Genomic DNA, 7,690 nt, shown 5'->3' on the forward strand with positions numbered 1-7,690 from the left:
TGCCTTTTGGGTGTACGGGGTGATTTTTTGGGTTAGAATAGGTATAACTTAAGAAGGAGATGGAGGATAATATTTTAGTGCAGTAACTATGACAAACTCCTTCCAACCAAAACAAACAGGAATGCCACAGTGATTTATCCACACCCCATCCATCTTATCTTTGTTTTCATACATAAACCTACGATTGAGAAGATCATATACCATTTTCATTTGGAAACGAGCACTGTTGTCTTCCAGCAAATCAAGATATTGCCCAAAGCAGCTGTCCCTGAAATAATCATCTAATTTTTATTCTCGAAATATTTTTCTAGAGGCGTTAAAATATTTTCCCATAGATGACTTAACCACAAAATCACTTATTAAATCTGTGGCACCATCGCACTGCATTCTAATAGGATAACAATCAATACTGAAGGTTTTGATCAACTCTTCAGTGGAAGGGCTATTAGCATTTCGATCATCTCTTTTGAAATATTCCTCCTCCTCATGTTTATCATATTTTGATCCTGATTGAGATAACGCTTGTAAAGCAAGCTCATAGAGTGGTGGATGTAGCCTAGCTGCTTCACTTGTTCCTTTACTTAAACTTTTGGGAGCCATATAATCTAAAAATAACAGGAGCATAAAATAGATTATAATTTAAGAATGCATCATTAAAAAAGAATAACAGAATATCTAACATGCACAATAGTAAAATAACAGTTCCAGTAGATCACTCATCTATTACACCAGGTAGGTTATCTGTTGTAACTTATAACCAATCTATTGCAGCGGATGAGTAATTCATTGGAACTAATAAAAATAGATCACTCATTTGTTACACTAGGTAGGTTATCTGTTACAACTTATAACCAAACAGTTGCAGCAGATAAGTAATCCGTTGGAAATAATAAAAATAGATCACTCATCTATTGCACCAGGTCGGTTATCTGTTGCAACTTATAACACACCTGTTGTAGCGGATGAATAACCGTTAGAAATAATAAAAATAGATCACTCATCTTTTGCACCAGGTAGGTTATCTGTTGCAACTTATAACCAAACTATTGCAGCGGATGAGTAATCCATTGGAAATAATAAAAATAAATCAACCATCTATTTCACCAGGTAGTATATATGTTGCGACCTATAACCAACATGTTGTAGTAGATGAGTAATCTGTTGGAAATAATAAAAATAGATTACTCATATATTAAAATAGATAACTTATATGTTGAAACAGGTCACTCATCTGTTGAAACAGATTACTCATTTGTTGCAAAATGAGTTATCTATTGGATCAATATTGTTTAGATTTATCCTAAATAGAAGAGTCACCTGTTGCAATAGATATTGATCTGTTAGATTATTCATCTGTTGTATTATATTTGCATCTGTTGCATCAGATGTTTCATCTGTTGAATCATATATTTCATCTGTTGCAATAGATGTTTTATCTGTTACATCAAATATTTCATCTGTTGCTTCAGATGTTTTATCTTTTTCATCAGATGGTTCATTTGTTGCATCAAATGGTTCTTCTGTTGCATTAGATGGTTCGTCTATTGTGCCAGATGGTTCATCTATTGCAACACCATTTTTACCACGAAAAATAACAAATCAACCTAGCAACATCAACACAACACACACTCTAAGAACATCAACGGTGACCAAAAATCAGCAACAAATCAAATCAACAATTTGACAACAGAACTACAATCATAACAAAAAATTATATTTCATACCAAAAAGAGTAGAGAAGAAATGCCAGAAATTAGGGTTTTATTCAGTCCACATTTCAAATTTAAGTAAGAGATGTTAAAATTATTAACCAATACAAGAAGAGAAGTTGGCTCAAGTTCCTCTATTTTTTCATAACTAAAAATACAGAATTTTGTACCTGTGAAAGAAGAAATGGGACGACAAAGAACTCAAAGTTTTTGTCACCGGAGAACACTACTTGTAACGTTGATTGACCATTGAAAGTCGAAAAGGAACGTGCCCAGCGATTTGTCGTCGGAGCTTGATGTCGCTGAGAATTGAAAGGAGAAATTTTGCAGAACTTTTTGTTGGAAGAGAGTTGAGAGAGACTATTAAGAGAGAGAGAAGAGAGACGACCGATTTGGAAAGAAGAGGGGTGTGGGTTGATTTGTATTTTTGAAAAGATTAGAAGTTTTAAAAATATTAATCAAGTCCACAATTAACTTAATCAAGTTTCCTAATTATGTTTTACCCTTTAAGTTGGTCAATGTCACCAATCCTTCATTCAAGACTTAAAAGACACCTTTTCTTCAATTTTCTCAAGTTACATGATTACTATTTACTAATTGATTTTTTTGTAATATTTTGTTGATTTACTCAATTGTAGTAAAATCAAAAATATTTACTTTTTATAATATTATTATTTATGTTGTTTAAATTAATTGTTCAGATATTTTAAAGAATGACATCTCTATTGAAATATTTTTTATTTTGGAATGACTTTTTGGTCATAGTAGTTTTTTCATATAAGTTGCTTGATTACTAATTGGTTATTCACCAAAATAAATTTTGTTGCCAACAAAATAGATTTTTGTTGCCAAAATACCAAATGGCTAATTCTCAATATGCCACTTGGCTTAATTCTAGGCTAACTTCTTTGCTTTATTATATATACTAGTATACTTACCCGCGTGATGCGCAGATTAATGTAAAGAGGAAAAAAGGAGAAAGATAATTGTAACAATCTTGACACTAACCTTAGAATCATCTCGAATAGTACTAATAGACTAAGAAATTATACTAACACCGTAAGATGAAAGAATTGAACTCTAAAAATTGAATTCATCTTAAATTATCCTTGGTGATGCCCATAATTCAACTTAATAATTTGTCCAATGCTACCATTATCGGGAGATTTCCTAATATACATAATTTTAATAATTTAGCGTATCTGCTATGCTTCTCATAGGTTGTATTACACTCCTTGGACTCACTAAGAGTGCTCAATTGGTTGCATTCCACTCCTTGGACTTACTAAGAGTGCATTGAGTAGCTTCATCGACTGTTTGTCTAATCCAGATCATCAAAAGATAAATGAGCAGTCACGATTCAAAGTACTTCTCCACTATGAAGAAAGGATAAATCCCTGAGCTCAAAGAAGAACTTAATTCTCAATACAAGGACAAGAGAAAAGATGTTATCAAAAAGGTGATTGCTCTTATGGTAGTTAGGAAAAATATTTCTTCACTCTTTACAGATGTTGTTAATTGCATGCAAATAGAGAATTTGGAGTTAAAGAAGCTTGTAGACTTGGATCTTATCAATCAGTCTAAAAGTCAACCTGATCTTGCTATACTTGCCATAAATACATTTGTAAAGGACTCACAGGATCCAAATCCTTTAATTAGTGATTTGGCTGTACGAACTATGGGTTGCATTCGTGTTGATAAGATCACCGAGTATTTATGTGATCCCCTTCAACATTGCCTTAAGGATGATGATCCTTATGTTCGTAAGACAACAACTATCTATGTTGCTAAGCTTTATGACATAAATGCCGAGCTTGTGGAAGATAGGGCTTTTCTGGATGCTCTCAATGACTTAATATCTTAAAATAATCCTATGGTTACTGCAAATGTTGTTGCTGCTCTTGCAGAAATCCAAGAAAACAGTAGCAGGCCCATCTTTGGGATCAAAAGCCATACACTTTCAGAGCTTCTAACTGCTCTGAATGAATACACAGAGTTTAGATTCCAAACCAGAAAGCAAATTCTTTTGTAATGCTATGTTTAGTATATAACTTTCATTTGGTCGAAAAAACCCACAACCACACCCATACCAATTCCTAATTCGAAAAGAAGTTTGATATGCCTATGTTAGTAAAAAGAACACATCCAAAATAACCCACAAAGTGGATGGGTTGTAGTGTGTACACAAACATTACCCCGATGTCAAGGTACAAAGCTTGTTTCATGCCTTTGTGGGTACAAAAATAACAATATCAAATAATCAAAGGCATAGAGTGAAAACAAAAAAGTATAACTACCTCATAGGCAAAGAGAATGTTTCCAAAATGCCATTATGTATCCATGACAACAATATTAGATTATAATCAAAGGCTTAAAACTATCAAATCATTCAATCAGTTCAACACAAACTTGAACTATTGAAGCAATAAAAACTCATCAATACTGATGGAAACCACCCCATAAACAACATTAATCATGTACCTATCCAGTACAAGAAATATAAGCTGCATTTTTTTATGGTCAAATAGTTATTATATGTACCTGCAGTAGAGAAATATAAATCACACATGCAATATTAGAAACCATCAAAAAGAAACTACTCAATAAAAATCCTTGATTCCATACCACATAAAGTAATACTCCAGCTAAAAGAAAAACTCAAAATATGAACAGGGGAAAGCCAGGCAACCATAGTTTTCCCCCCCACTCAATATCTTTCATGTCTTGGACCACCAAAGTAGAACAACAGAACAAACTAAACAAAAAGTAAACAAAATAATCTCCAACATGATTCTTATAAATAGAAGCCCCTTTACTGAGAAACTCGGAGACACTTTGAGAAGTCGATCTCTACATAGTCAGAATCTAAGATTATTGGTGTCTTCTTTCAACTGATCCTGAGGTAGCTAAATATGTTGTGCTAGCTAAAAAGCCCGTGATTAGTGATGATTCAAAGAAACTTAATCCTACTCTTCTTGACAAACTTCTTCCCAATATTTATACTTTATCCTCTGTCTATCATAAGCCTTCAGAAGCATTTATCATTCGTGTGATGACCACTCAGAAAATTGAGGATAAAGAGTATACCGATACAGGTGAACAGGGTTATTATGATTCTCCTGCTCCTATAGAAGAAAATGGTGTGTCACCGCCGGCTAGTACATCAAATGTTCAGCATCCTGCAGCAAGGCAACCATCTGCACCTACATTTCCTGCACTTTTTTTACTTGACCTTGGCATAGATAACAGCAATAATGCTATTGTGTCAGTTGATCAGGATACAACCTCTGTCGGCCCTTCTTTACCCATCGTATTGCCAGCCTCTAGTGGGCAAGGTTTTCAAATCAGTGCCTAACTGGTGTGGAGAGACGGACAGGTATTTACAGCATGATGTTTCAAAATAATTCACAGGTTTCGCTTAATGGCTTCATGATTCAGTTTAATAAGAATACATTTGGTTTTGCTGTCGGTGGACAACTCCAAGTTTCTCAATTGCTACCTAGGACATCTGCAAGCACTCCAAGTTCAACAACTCGCATCAGGTATTTCAACTATTCGCAATGTTTATAAAGTAAAGCTAGTAATGTCTGAAGCACAGCGAGGAGATCCCTTACTATATCATATCAACAATTTCATACTTTGATAAACACAACTACTGCAAAAGCAACTTTAGAGTTTAGATTCCAAAACTAGAAAGCAAATTCTTTAGTGATGCTATATTTAGGATATAATTTTCATTTGGCCGAAAAAACCCATAACTACACCCATACCAATTCCTAATTTGAAAAAAAGTTTGATATGCCTATATTGGTAAAAAGAACACATCCAATATAACTCATAAAGCGGATGGGTTATAGTGTGTACACAAACTTTACCCCAATTTCAGGGTAGAGATCTTGTTTCATGCCTTTGTTGGTAAAAAAAACCACAATATCAAATACTCAATGGCATAGACTAAAAAAAAACTATCACTACCTCAAAGGTAAAGAGAATGTTTCCAAAATGCCTTTATGTAGCCATGACAACAATATCAAATTATAATCAAAGGATCAAAACTATAAGATCATTCAATCAGTTCGACACAACCTTGAACTATTGAAGCAACAAAAACTTATCAATACTGATGGAAACCACACCATAAACAACCATTAATTATGTACCTATCCAGTACAAGAAATTAAGTTGCATTTTTTTGTGGTCAAATAATTATTATATGTATCTGCAATAGAGAATTAGAAATCACGCATACAATATTAGAAACCATAAACAAAACTACTTAATAAAAATACTTGATTCCATACCACGTAAAGTAATACTTCAGCTAAAAGGAAAACTCAAAATGTCAGCAGGGGAAAGCCAGGCAAGGAGCCCGTAGTTTTCCTTCCGCTCAATATCTTTCATGTTTTTGAACACCAAAGTAGAACAAAAGAATTGACTAAACAAAAAGTAAACAAAATACTCTCTAACATGATTCTTATAAATAGAAGTTCCTTTACTGAGAAACTTTGAGCCACTTTGAGAAGTTGTCAAACTCTGCATAGTCAGAATCTGAGATCATCGTCTTGTACCATGAGTGGCTTACATTCCTGGTAGTTGATGCCTCCTTCTATAACAAAAAAACATGGAATCCAGAAAATAGTGCAAGCCATATGCATGGTACTGCCCAGAAAGTTTATGCACAGTTTTACTGAAGTTCTTTTGAAAGAGAGGCCAATATGGGAGAAAACTCTAAGATGCAATAGTCAATTTATACAAAGAGTTATGCAAATGTGACTATATTATTCAACATACTCATAAAAGAAGTTAAACAAAATAAGAGGAACTTCTCAAACATGATAGGAAGCTTCCTCATCTGGCCACTAATAGTAAAATACATACAACGCGAAAGCAACATCCTTATTATCTAGTAAGCCTTAACAAATTCTAATGGACATAATATATAGGTAGATAAAAATGCCAAAAGGTTCCACACTTGCATCATCTCAGGTGGTAATCAAAAAAGCATTAGAATTTAAAAGCCTTACCTGTGATGCCGATAAAACCAACATATTTTTACAATATCTCAGAATAGTCTTATATTCTAAAGTTCATACAGAATACAGATGATAGAGTAACTACTCTGTGCATAAAAATGAATAAAGTAATCTAATAAATTGAATAAAAAAAGAGTAGATATTGGTTCAAATACTCAAGCAATAGAATCAATAAAGCTCTTTATAAACTGGAACATCACGTCCATAACAAAAATAGATTATTAAGTTTCCAAGAAATAAAACAACAAATCTAGTCCATATTAATTAATCCTTGGAATCAAAATAAATAGATCTCAATAAAAACATATTGTTCGCAACAAAACTAATTCCCTGGAAAAATATAAAAACAATCATTTCTCTAATTATCGTCTTCAAGCTTGTTGGATGCTCTAACTCATGCAAGTTTCTCCTTATTAACCACTTTATTAAGCTTAGTGCTTGAGAGTTGTGCATTGGGGTCATCTTCAACTTCTATGCCAAGCGATTCAACCTCTTATAAACTTATCTTGGCCGGAGTGTTTGTTGGAGTATTCAAGTCATTATCAGGATTAGAATCCTACAATGTAAGGGCAACTTTACTTTTAAAACTATTGACAATAAAAAAACTCTAATTATAATTATTTTGTTTATATATAGAATAACAGAAAAGGACACATTGAAATCACCGTGATTTCATGAGTTTTAGTAGCGACTTTTTCACAGTTGAAATCTGGATCCTATGAATATGAAATTATTATATTAACAATTGGTCACAAACCTTTAAGGTATTGATATATAGTTGTGAACATTAGAAACCAGTGTGGTTTGAGCTATTTATAAATGAAAACATACTGGTAAATCGTAGTCACTGGAAAAAGGTTGAAACTGCTTGGTAAGTTCCTCATCATCATAAATCTTAAGAACGGTATAAACCTCAACATGTTGTTCTAAATTGTGGCTATTGACAGT

General features: G+C 33.2%; 1 pseudogene; it reads left to right on the forward strand.

Moving 5' to 3' along the window:
• The first annotated feature begins 3,054 nt into the window (after nt 1–3,054).
• LOC107855717 lies at nt 3,055–5,279 on the forward strand (annotated as a pseudogene).
• The last annotated feature ends 2,411 nt before the right edge of the window (nt 5,280–7,690 follow it).

Source organism: Capsicum annuum, chromosome 7 (genome assembly GCF_002878395.1).
Source record: "Capsicum annuum cultivar UCD-10X-F1 chromosome 7, UCD10Xv1.1, whole genome shotgun sequence".
NCBI classification, from domain to species: domain Eukaryota; kingdom Viridiplantae; phylum Streptophyta; class Magnoliopsida; order Solanales; family Solanaceae; genus Capsicum; species Capsicum annuum.